Below are 13,384 nucleotides of genomic sequence, written 5' to 3' on the forward strand. Positions count from 1 at the left end.
CACCTCCTTTTTCCCTGTACAGTATTTAAGTGGTACAGTGTGTATCAGGCGGTTTTATTAACGATAATGATTAGTTCAGTTTCAGAGCTTTTTCTTATTTCAAATACATTTTGCTTTGTAAGATATACATGACTAACATGAATTTACTCATCAATGGGGAATAAACACTCACTGAAAAACCCCATTAATATTATTATAAATTATCATAGAGAATTTGCATACATGTGCTGCTTTTGTGGTCAAGTGGGTAAAAAGCGTAAAAGTATCAAACTTGGGCAGATGGCCAATTGATCTCAATGTTTTCTTTCATGTGATGGTGTCAGGTTATCGATTGGTTCAAATTTGAAACTCGTTCCAGTTCCCTGCGCAATTTTGGAATGGCCTATCAAAAAGTTAAGCTCACCAATGTTAATAATTATTATTGTGTTGCAACTGTGTCAGGAAAGACAGGACATGGTGTTGAACCTTAGTAAATGAAATGACATGCCGGTATGAAATGAATCAACATAATTAAGTAATGTTTGATCGTCAGGGTGAGTGTAGTCCTGAGAAGGACTGTTTGAGATGACATTGACTGACATTTCGACAACCTGAGGGGTAGTCATCTTTAGAGTCAAGTGATTTGTGTAACGTCAGTTGATACTATAAGAACTCTGGTTGTACATGTAGATATCAATGGTCAGCTTATATTCCTGATGTTATTGGTCGACTGTCAGTTGAGCTTAGATGTAATTGGCTGTGATGACTAAACTGTGATTAGTGCATTTCAATCTGTCTAAGGTCTGTACATGTATGTATCTTAAAATAGGTCAGGCAATACGGTGATAAAGCAAATCTGTGTGTTGTTTGTCTGTTGTTGATGTCATTGATGTCGTTGATGGGTTGTTTGTACAGTGTAGGATGCGGTAAGTTGCAGGCGTCGGTTTATTGGTGTCTGTTTTAAGTTAGTAAACCAGCTTTCCGGATTGAGTATGATCTGTCTGTAGTAGTTAGTGCTGTAGGTAACACATTCAGTAGAGTTCCAGTCAATTCTGTAGTTTTTCTATAGATGGTGTTCAGCAATGTTAGGTATTGTTGATGGCACTGTTCCTCGTTGCTCATCTGTGTTCAATCAGTCTAGGCTCAACTGACAGTCAACCAATAATATCATGAATAAGTTGACAGATGACATCTACGACCAGAGTTTTCATAGTATCTACTAATGTTACACAAATCACTTGACTCTGAAGATGACTTCTGATCAGGTTGTCGAAACGTCAGTCAATGTTATCTCAATCTCAAACAGTCCTTCTTAGGACTACACCTACCCGGACGATCATAGTACTTTACTTAATTATTATGATACATGTATGACTCCTGGGTTCAAACCATTTACAAAATGAATCATCATTATATCAAAGTGCGGATATGAAATCAAGTGAAGCTGTGATCCCGTAGTTATGAATACAATTTTAGCAATTGTGTGGAGATGCTTGGAGTAAATTCAGTGACCTTGTACCAGCATTGCAAGGTCACAGGTTCAAGCTCTGTTGAAGTCCTGAAATTCTCAGGCTTCTCTGTGCAATTGCTAAAATTGCATTCATAATAGTGAGGAACATACCTTCACTTGAACCTTAGTAAGAGCATATTAAAGTTTCTCAAATTTTGAAGTCTTCCATTTTGCAATTTAGGCAACAATCTCTTGATGATTTAGAAATGTCCTCGTGAGATCTTGGGGTTCTTTCCCATAATTCCTACTGAGAACTGCTACAAGGGTGTGGACAGGGAGATATCCATCAGGCTTTGTTTGAACCCAAAGTATTAAGTATGACATCCTTATTTGTTTCTTGCAGAACCTCCCTTGTGCTGCCAAGATCTTGTTGTACGCTGTAATGCAGGTGTGCAGATATTCTGGTATCTGCCTCTTTGTGTTCAACACATGAAAGTTCTCCTATGTTTGAGACAGAACTGTTAGTGGCAAGAACACAAGGTAACACCATGTTCTCTGTTGATTTCACTCAGAATAAATGTCATACCATCAAGGATTAACTAAGTCTTGTTATCATGAAGTGACAACGAAAAGAATTTGAGAAGATTTTGTGGTATTTCAAAGGTATTTTTGCATGGTTTATGAATATGCAGGAACCCCATAGGAAACCCAAACTTATATCAAGATGAGCAGAACGTACTGTATGCACAATTAATCGAAATACAGAAGGTGGTAGAACATTTACTGTGACTGCTTGAGGAAAGCAGAGACTCTCAAGACTTTCAAAAATTCCCTTTGGGATAGGATTTTTAAAGACCAGCAATTTTTAAATCATTTCTCTATATAAGTATTGTGGGTCACTGTGCTGCATTCTAATAATTGTTTCATAGTTTTTATTACATGTAGACTTTGATAATTTTATCATAAGCTCTGATTTTTAACTATTTTGATCTTGTAACGAGGGCATTTAGATGCTATTTTGAGCTACCCTCGATAAATAAAGACTTCACTTCACTTGGCACAGTCCTTTAGAGCCGTCAAGTACTCCGACTTGATTCCCTGCTCATTCTGTATCCCTTTTAAGCTTGGGGGGTCAACTAGAGGAGTACTTTGTCCATTCATGTTTGGTGATAACGGGACTGAAAGAAACATGAGGCTCTAGAAATGTCACTTTCATCTTCAGTTGGTAGATTTTGACAAGATCCTGGACTTTGGATGGCGCTCATTTCTTCCTAGAGGAAAAGGTTGTCAAATTTGGCGCTGTCTTCCTCTTCTGCTTTCCTCGTACCTTGCAGTCCAAGGTTTAGAGGAAGCTCCTTTTTTCCCATATGCTATATTAATGAGATCGTTGAGATCATTGGATGTAAATGGTTGACCATCTTCTCATTCACACTCTTGATATGCTCTACTCTCTTCTGGTTGTCAAGAACTTGTCTGGCAGATTCCCTTTGGTGATGAGATGGACTCAAAATGCCACAGCCATGCCATGTTTTTAACCAGCAGGTAGCAAAGGCTAATTAATCTAGGCCGGTATGCTTTGGATAAGAAAAAATTCCAAGTAGTCGATTTATTTATTTGTTTAGGTAGTTATTGCTGGCGATCCTTAGCGAGGCAGCATACTATTCTTGACATTAGCCAACAAAATCAAAATTTGAATGTAAGATTGGAAGCATGCGCAGTCGGTCAATTAATGGTGAAAACGGGGCGTGTTACGCAATCGTGCGCTCAACTGTGTCATTGAAAAATAAGAGACTGTCAAGCACGACAATAAATTTAAATTGACATTTGCTCAACTACGCTCAGCATTTCTCAAAAGGATACTCTTTTGCTGAAAAGCGGCCAGAAATTTGAGAACAGGAGTTTAAATTCAACGAATGAAGTGACATGCTATTGTTTTGAAATTATCCATTTGCTTATAAAATAGTAACGCCTGCGACACATGCTAAAGATATGCATACCTTTCTTCGCTTTTTAAATACTTTCACGCACATTTCCGGTATCCTCTTTCTTCAAAACTTTGCAGCTGTTTAAAAAAAAGAAAACCAGTCACTGCTCCCAGTTTCCACGCCAGCACTCACTTTCTCACTGAAACTCCTAGTTTACTTTATGGCGTATCAATGTTGTATGCTATACTAGGTAGTTAAACAACTATAATAAACCTATACTATTATTTCTATTACTATCTATGATAATACAGCTATTACAGAGTTAAATAGTTTATCTGTAAAGATCTAAGAGGAAAAGTATTTAATTTTTTGGACAATTTCAGGTACGTCAGCATTTAGAATATCGATCCGGAGTCGAGCACAAAGCTTGTGAAATATGGCTTTGATATTCATGAACGGCAGAGAATATATACTTTGCCATTTTCGGCTATGAAGGAAGTCAAACTGTCCATGTTTGAATATAAAATTATACACAATATTTTATATACAAATAATGTCGTGTTCAAAATGAAGACATTTCAGAGTCCTGGCTGCCCATACTGCAACACTCGTGGACTACCCCTTCTTTTGTAAAGTTACAAGCAGAAAAATCTTTAGACGAAAGAGAGAAGTGATTGTCACACTTATGTGAACAATTTAAGCAGTAGCCCATGACTAGGAGTGAACAACTCCCATATTAAGCCTATGTCAATGCAGTTTTGTGCAGCAATCTACTTTTAGACTACCTTTTGTGCAAGAAGCAAAGAAAGTTCCTGTTCGGTACATTTTTCGCTGTTAACAAGTCCAATTTTGTTCAAAAAGCTATTGGTTGATAGTCTTCGGTGTAAAAATTTAAAACTGAACTGTAAGTGTTGTGCTCTTTGTACATTGGAAAGACAATTGGTATGTAGTTTCCCAGTTGATTGTAATGTTAACATCCTCTAACCACTTGACTTGAAGTAGGTCGTTCACCCTTTTTCGTCTCTAGTTTCTTGTATACCTTATTATTTGCGTGTAAAGGTGAAAAAATATACGTTAGTTGTGATGCGACAAGGCCTTTTAGGACCGTAATTTTCCCTTGCAGACTGAGTCTATCATCCTCAAGGCTTCTAGGAATGATTTTTCGGAACAGTCTAACATAAGAGTTGTGTTGTCTGCGTATTGGCTCAATTTAATTTCCTTACCGTTTACGTTTATGCCACAAATTTCTTTATTTTGGCGAATAGCATCAGCCAGTATTTCTACAGAAAGAATAAATAAATATGGTGACAATGGGCAACCTTGTCTTACTCCAAAATGAAGGAGAGTTTTTTGTATAAAAGACCATTCAAGTGTATCAAAGGCCTTCTCAATATTGAGGAAGAGAAGTAGACCCGGCATATCTCTCTCTGCAGTATATTTGATAAAGCTGTCTATTAAACGAATATTTTCTCCAATAAATCTCCCTTTAATAACACCAGTCTGATCATCTGAGATAAGTGTTGGAATAACAACTTTGATGCGACTTGCTATAGCTTTGGTGGCAATTTTATAATCGCAATTTAACAGTGCTAAGGGCTGCCAGTTCTTTATTAGATTAAGCTCTGCATCCTTTTTCGGTATTAGCTTAATAATTCCCCGCCTTTGAGATATTGAGAGCTTTCTTATGTCATAGGAGTAATTTAAAGAGTTTAACAATATTTCTACCAGATCATTCCAGAAGACTTTATAAAATTCACAAGGTAAACCATCAGTTTCAGGAGATTTGTCGCCTTTCATACTTTTAAGAGCATCGAAGCATTCTTTCCAGTTCAAGGCCCCTTCACAGAGCAATTTGGATCTTATAATAGCTCCTTTTGTTCGGTGTTCAATTATCGCCTCCAAATCACGTTTTTTTGTCTCAAGGTCTAACCAAAGTTTTTGTTTTAAATTTTTGTTTAAATTAGCTGTTTTTCTAACGCAGCAATGGATCTCTCAATTTTGTCTTCTTTTCTCAAGGAATAATTTAGCAATTATTCCAACTGCTCTACCGACTTTCATGATCCACATGATGCTTTCAACACAAAGAGTTGATCAAAACTCCAAGTGAATTAAGATATTTTTCAAAGTTTAACTCTTTTCGCTCTAGGGCCATGTTTTTGTTTTGCTCATTATGAAAGATTAGAAATATATTTTAGGTTGATAAGTTAATCTTCTTTTTGCAGGCAGCTGAGCTCTTTGTGATTCTCTTCAATAGTGAGGTTTTGCCCTCTTTGTTTTAAGTCTGCTCTAGTGCTATATCAGTTCAAGTACTGTTGAATGTTCCTTTGGTGCCATGGATGGTAGAGTTGCCCCTCATGAAGTTGTCATAAACTACAGGGTGCTTCTCAAAAAGTTCAAAGGCAGGCACAACATGTAATTTGTATGCTTTGCAGCCACGGTGTTAAACCTCCCTCAGGTGTTCTTTTTTCTTTTTTATTTTTATAATTTATTTATTTCTTTATTTATTACTTAAACTTTTTTTCACACACACACAGAACAAATAACTTACTTACAGGATTGACATGCTTCCCATACTGAAAGGGAAATCAAAGCATTAAAGTGCAAGGGCTGTCGGTTGCAAGGCTGTTGTGAAAAGGCGGTGAAGGATTTGTTGGTTTAGGGACTTATCAAAGTAAAAAGAAGCGGTTTTCTAAATAATTTTAAAGTTTTCAGTAATTCCCACTTCGTTTGTAAGGTGCCTGCAGCCTTCTGTTCAAATAGATACATGGTGTAGGTCGACTTAAGATATCTGAAAAAGCCTTCTACCTTTGGTAGCGTTTTATTGTTTTTACAAATCCAGATAAAGGCGAAAAAAAGTTTGTTTACTTCTTTAATAGCCTTTACATTTAAATGTAGTGGTGATAAGACATAAACAAGGCTTTTAAGTACTGCTATTTTACCCATTAGTGTCAGTCTGCGGGTAGTTCCAGCTGCTTAATATATTCCTGACCTTTACAAGTTTTTCGTCGTAATTTAAATCAGTGGTTTCCTCCTGGTGAACTGAAAGCCAGATTCCTAGAGTTTTCGCTTTGTATTTTGGCCAGAGTTGAAAGGCAATCCTTTTGAGAATCCCTTGATCCATCTAGTGTTAACGTTGTGTCATCAGCATATTGTCTTAACTTTATTTTTTTCATTATTTATCAGAAAACCACTAATTTTTTTATTTCTGCCGATATTCCTTGGCTAACATTTCAACCGGGGACAACCCTGGCTAACACCTTTGGATTTCCAAAAAATCACTTGTCCATCCATTATTTAAGATGTAGCTCTCTGGACAGCAGTAAAAAATTGTGAACCATTGTATTAAACTAGTGCCAAAACCAAATTAGTTAAGAGTTTTTTTTAATGAAAGTCCATTCTATGTCAAAAGCTTTTTCAAAATCAAGAAACAAAAGTAGTCCTGGCATATTTTATTTTGTGGTAAATTTTCCTTCGAGTAGATAGCAAGACTATTTTCTTTACTAGATGTTTAATAGAATCTTTGGACATGTTCCTGGCCTAGTTTAAGGCGGATTGAAGGATTTTGGCTACATTTCTGTGTTTTGCTGATAGACTGATGACTGTTTCCTACCTTATCTCTCTTTTAGAGACCTGTATTCGGTTGAGGATATCTTGCGAAATACAGGACTGAATGGCTTCAAATTATCAATTTGAAAGAACAACCACAAAGAGACAACAGGCAAGTGAGTGCAACTTTATTGCTTATTTCTTTTATTAAGCCTTCGGATTTGTATTGACTAAAACTTGCCATACAAGGTCTCTAAATTCAAACCACAACACAGAGCTTGGGCGACAACGTGATAAAGTTATTTGGTTAGAAAAAATGTCTATGCCTACATGTTTGTGTGGATTTCTTGCTGTCAGTTGGTGGTGCACCAACATGGCGGCTACATACAAAGTTCTATGTCTCAATAATTAATAACTCTGTACTGTACAGACCTGAGAATTGGTGAGGTGATTTATACATGTCTCCTACAACATGTATTCCAAGTTTTTGGCTTATTTTATTGAATGGTTTGGAATTTTTTTTTGTTGCGTGACAGTGAAAACGATCTAACGATACATGTATTGTATTGGTGTGTAGGCTCATCACAAATTAGTTTCAGTACGAGGTGGTCCTGTTGCTAATCTAGTCTTTTTTTTCTTTATTTGCAAATGACAAACTTAATAGTGTAAATAATGATGTTGCAAGTATCATCCAAATGGAAATTTGCTTAGCAGATCTGCTGGCTCCTCTTTCTTGATCACTGCTGCTTCTACATCGTCAGTGGCATTGTGGTTTCTTTTGTCCATAACAATCACAGAAAGGCTGTTTTTGAAAGTAGTCATTCCAGATTTAGTAAGGTAATTTAAGGTGCGTGGCTTGGTGATTAAAAGAGAAGATAACACTTTTCCTTCATTTTCGACAATCCTGTGGAGTTCTGTGATGTACATATAGGTGACATCATTACAACATCCATCGCATTTCACAAAATTCAATGATGCCTCTTTCAACACAAAGAACTACTTACTCTAGGTTGATCATACAGTAGTTGCAACATGTCCACAATAATTATTATTGTTCTGATTTCTTTGTTTCATTAATTTTAGTTTGAAGCACTGTTTTCATGAAGAGAGGTCACAAGACAAAGCCATTGGGATCATGATAAAAGGTCAGTAATGTACCTTGAAGACTATTCTGTGCTGTCTTATCAGAAGCTTGTTTCTCAGCACATAAGGGGCCATTAGTATGGTGGCCCAGTATTATCATAGTAAAATATGTAAGTTTTTGAGGAGAAAAGAATAAAAAATGGAAAGAAACGAAAAATATAAGCCATCCAGATAGAAAAAAGGGAGAAAAATAGTATTTTAATAAACATTAATGATATAAAGTAAAAAAATATTTGTTGACAAATTAAAAAGAAAAAAAAGTAAAGAAAAATAATTTAAGCACTAAAAATATTAAAAAAATACATATAATTGAAAAAAAAAAGAAAGAAAGAAAAAACTTTTAAAGTCAACATCGAAAATCGACATAAGAAAAAAAAACACGTTGTTTTCACGTGGCCTGTCGTTATCATAGACCAGGATGCTTTGCACGCATATTCAATAAAGTTCAACCATCAGAGAGGTGATTAGAAGCTCCAGCCTGATACATCAGGGTTGATATCTGCAGTATGTGATAACCAAAGTGTACATATTGTGAGCACGAGAGAGGAAAACAAAAGGGGAACAATGCATTGTTCATAAGCCAGTGCAGTGGTCCATCATTCTCGTAGCCTGTGAAGACTTTAATCTGCGGACTTCAGCGGAGGTTGAGACCCGGGTGACCCATATCGAAGAGAAATCGCCCGAGAATTCCATTCGCTAAACATGTACTGTACGGGTCCGCAAGTGATCCCGAAAAAAAGACTGATGAATGGCATGGAGGGTGGAATGGTCTGGAAAGAGAATTAATGTGAAGAGCGCTTTTTTTTTTAAAATTAAAAATCGCTTTAAATGTCTCACACAGGTTTCTGTCTCATTTTAGTTTTCCAGAAAGACTGAATTTTGTTTTCTTACCACGATGTTATAAATTTGCCAGATTTAATTATTGGACACAATCATCAAAAACTAACTTGGACGCAGTTCTAAACTGATTCTGACCAGGGGCCCGTTTCTCGAACCCTGCGAGTAGGGTCTCTTTCGATCTTCCTAGAAAAATTGGGTCTGCCAGCGGCCTTGATTCAGGGACATTTCGTATTGAGCATGCAAATGTATTTGGGTGTCAGTCACGCATGACCAGTAACTGCAAAACCACAAAACGATTACAAACAGTCGGTATATTCGAACAACTCTGGCAAACACACGCAGAGTTCGAGAAACGGGCGCCTCGTCACAATCAATTTAGAACTGCGTCCAAGTTAGTTTTTGATGATTGTATCCAATAATTAAATCTGGCAAATTTATAACATCGTGGTCAGAAAACAAAATTCAGTCTTTCTGGAAAACTTGAATGAGACAGAAACCTGTGTGAGCCATTTAAAGTGATTTTTAATAAAAAAAATAAGCGCTCGATCTTCACATTAATTCTCTGTCCAGACCATTCCTCAATTTTTTTTCATTTGCGGACCCGTACAGTACTGTTTGGCGAATGGAATTCGCGGGCGATTTCTCTTTGATATGGGTCACCCGGGTCTCAACCTCCGCTGAAGTCCGCAGATTAAAGTCTTCACGGGCTACGAGAATGATGGACCACTGCACTGGCTTATGAACAATGCATTGTTCCCCTTTTGTTTTCCTCTCTCGTGCTCACAATATGTACACTTTGGTTATCACATACTGCAGATATCAAGTACCGTCCAAACAACCCTGATGTATCAGGCTGGAGCTTCTAATCACCTCTCTGATGGTTGAACTTTATTGAATATGCGTGCAAAGCATCCTGGTCTATGATAACGACAGGCCACGTGGAAACAACGTGTTTTTTTTTTCTTATGTCGATTTCCAACGTTGATTTTCAATGTTGACTTAAAAAGTTTTTTCTTTCTTCCTTTTTTTTTTTCAAGTATATGTATTTTTTTAATATTTTTAGTGCTTAAATTATTTTTCTTTACTTTTTTTTCTTTTTAATTTGTCAACAAATATTTTTTTACTTTATATCATTGTTTATTAAAATACTATTTTTCTCCCTTTTTTCTATCTGGATGGCTTATATTTTTCCTTTCTTTCCATTTTTTATTCTTTTCTCGTCAAAAACTTACATATTTTACTATGATAATACTGGGCCACCATACATTAGACGTTTCTGGTCTTATTTAATATTAAATTTCAAATTCATCTTTTCTAACTTGGAAGGAAATTAGTTTGTTCTGAATATTACACTGCACAGCGCAAATATAATGCAAACATATGTTTACTCTAAACCTGTAGCATGCTACATATTTGCATTATATTTGCGCTGTGCAAATTTAGTGAAAATCCATTTTTTTGTGCAGTGTTACTGTCTTTCCTTATTAATTGAACTTGTTGTTTTTGGCGTGTATGGGTTCAGGTTAATTACACTCCTTCCTGAATTTGAATAGTTTTTGTAAAAAAAATGAAATAGGAACTTGCAGAGAGCAGATAATTCAATGTCTAAACCAACTTTTTCAGTTATGATTGGCGTCTCAATATAGTCATTTTCTTTCAGATAACTGTGAGTCTGGTTGTGATGAAAGCATTTGCAGGTAGTTTTGAAGAATTACATTTTAATGAATGCAAAAATGGCTGTCAACAAATTATTCTTTTGCCTTTGTGTTATAGCTCAAATTCTTTTAATTTTATGTGTGTGAAAGAGGCTAATTAACACAAAGACAAAAGAATAATCTGTTTACAGCCATTGTTGTTGCACTATAATTATGGACTGCATTCAAGAAATTTTGGTCATGTTTTAAAGACTAGACCTCTTTAGCTTGTACGTTTTGTTTTCCCATTTCAGACCACATTTGAAAGAAAGTTTTCCCTACAGTAACATCACGTGGTCTGAAATGGGAAAAGAAAATGTACAAGCTAAAGAGGTCTATTAGCATGCCACCGAACAAGTTGCAATTGAAAGAACACAGTAAATTTTGCCTTTAGTTGCTTATATTTGTAAACCAAACATAACAAGAAACTCTCTTCAGTGCATTTAAAGCTACCTTGATTAGTTGAATGTTACTCTAAACTAATCAAGGTAGCTTTAAATGCACTGAAGAGAGTTTCTTGTTATGTTTGGTTTACAAATATAAGCAACTAAAGGCAAAATTTACTGTGTTCTTTCAATTGCAACTTGTTCGGTGGCATGCTAATAGACCTCTTTAGCTTGTACATTTTCTTTTCCCATTTCAGACCACGTGATGTTACTGTAGGGAAAACTTTCTTTTAAATGTCATCCTATGCATGCATAACTTATGAGAAGATCATGTGGTCTGAAATGGGAAAACAAAATGTACAAGCTAAAGATATGGAAAGCCATAACTTTCTTATGTGATCCTGTTTCGTCATAATTTCATTTCTTTGTTGCGGTTTTTTCATAGGGTCATGTGCTTCGTGTTTACTTACCATCACTTCCGGCGCCAAGCCTTAGTACCCAGTCTTCACATCCCACGACAAATTGCAAGCAGTGATGAAGTCCTTATTTCAGAAATTTGCAGCATTGTCTGATGTGGAGCGTCTTCGTGGCCTTTCTGCCAACGCTGAAAAAGATCATCCTGCGATGGCTGCAAATGTTCTTAGCGAACGCAGCTACAAAACGGTCTTGGACGGTAAGTTTCATCTGTGTAGCCGATGGATATCAGAGCAGAATTCCCTCGTCTACAGACAAACAAGTCCTGTTCCATGCTGGACTCGGCATGAAGAAAATCAAACTTGACTTAGAAGATAACGTGTGGCGACAAAGGCATCAGGAGGATTCGAGATTATGTAGTGTGTTTCGGGTTGCAAGGAATGAAAACCTTTGAACTGCGAAAGATCTCAATCCAAACTGTACTTGTGACCAATACAGAAGAACCTTTGCACAGTTAGCATCCTTCCGTAAGTTAAAGAAAACATGGTGTCTTACGTCTTTCATCAGTATCTGTTTATTACAGATAATGCGATTTGTTTTGTGGAAGGATGCTAACTGTGCAAAGGTTCTTGTGTATTGGTCACAAGTACAGTTTGGATTGTGATCCAACATTTGCCTTGAGATCTTGCGCAGTCCAAAGGTTTTCATTCCTTGCAACCCGAAACATAATCTCGAATTCTCCTGATGCCTTTGTCGCCACACGTTATCTTCTTCATGCCGAGTCCTGCTTTGATATCCATTGGCTACACAGATGAAAGTTACTGTCGAAGACGGTTTCGTAAGAGCCATGCGTTTGCTAAGAACATTTGCAGTCATTGAAGGATGATCTTTTTAGCGTTGGCAGAAAGGCCACGAAGACAAGAAAGCTCCTCATCAGACAACGCTGAAATGTTTTCAGGCTCGATATGCTGCAGTGCAAATTTCTGAAATAAGGACTCCATTACTTGTTCCTGGTTATGTAAAATCATCACTCTATATATGACACACTGCTTGCAATTTGTCGTGGGGCGTGAAGGCTTCATATAAAGTTGTGTATTCTTTAATCACCAAAATTGAATGTGTGTTTTGTAAATCTATACTATATATCATGTATTTAGTACTTGTTGTGGCATGATTATCTAATTATGATATTTTTCTTTTCAGGTAGCTTGAAGTTGCAAAGATTTGCTTTTCTAATTAATTTATCAAAAAAAGTGTAATCATGAGAATTTTACTGAAAGAAAAGAAGTAAAAATTTACTAAGTCTTTTTTTGGAAATATATTAAGTGTCAATAATAAGGGTTGAGGAATGATGTACTCAGTCTTTTTATTAATTTGCTTTATTTTTGTACAAGAATCTTATTTACAGTGTGAAAGTATATTCATTTTGTACAATTTCTTTAATATTTGAAATTAAACAGATGTGTTTACTATTACTTGCCTTTGAAAATGGATATGATTAGACGAAAGGAAGTTTTAATAATACTAGCACTGCAACAAGTATCACTTTAATTTTCGTCTGCTTTTGAAAATTACTTGTCTCTGTCCTTCTTAATACAATAAATGTATTTCACGAAAGGAAGTTATAATATTAGCACGTCTCTTGAAGAACTTTAAATTCTTTTTCATGTTCTTCTGACAGAGATGTGCTAGTATTAGCTCTTTCTTTCGTGAAATACAGTTATTGCATTCAGAAGGAGAGAGACAAGTAATTTTCAAGGGCAAACGAAAATTGAAGTGATACTTGCATTCCTCTGAAAAATTCAAGCAATTATATGTAATGGACACCTGAAAAATATAGTCTATTACTTTCTACTTGAATTTTACAGGTGTTTATTACAAAGTTGCTTAAATTGTCCAGAGAAGCACAATAGGCTGATTTAGCAACAGAGTGGTGACGTCATGCACAGCAAAACTACCAATGAGAATTTAGAATAGAGAAGAAAAGGGTGGAGTCCACTCTATTCT

At 36.1% G+C, this 13,384-nt stretch overlaps 1 long non-coding RNA gene across 2 annotated transcripts in view; it reads left to right on the forward strand.

Annotated features, from left to right (window-relative positions):
* Positions 1 to 12,773, forward strand: part of LOC138022830 (uncharacterized) — a 23,840-nt gene extending 11,067 nt beyond the window's left edge. Inside the window, exons 3-7 of one of the 2 annotated variants that reach the window (XR_011126649.1) lie at positions 1,833 to 1,969; positions 6,981 to 7,076; positions 7,984 to 8,045; positions 10,544 to 10,580; positions 12,581 to 12,773. This is a non-coding gene — a long non-coding RNA (uncharacterized lncRNA). The remainder of the gene's footprint in view (positions 1 to 1,832; positions 1,970 to 6,980; positions 7,077 to 7,983; positions 8,046 to 10,543; positions 10,581 to 12,580) is intronic. The other variant, XR_011126650.1, reaches the window with a different exon arrangement.
* Positions 12,774 to 13,384: the final 611 nt, after the last annotated feature.

This window comes from Montipora capricornis, chromosome 11 (genome assembly GCF_036669925.1).
Source record: "Montipora capricornis isolate CH-2021 chromosome 11, ASM3666992v2, whole genome shotgun sequence".
Classification (NCBI taxonomy): Eukaryota; Metazoa; Cnidaria; class Anthozoa; order Scleractinia; family Acroporidae; genus Montipora; species Montipora capricornis.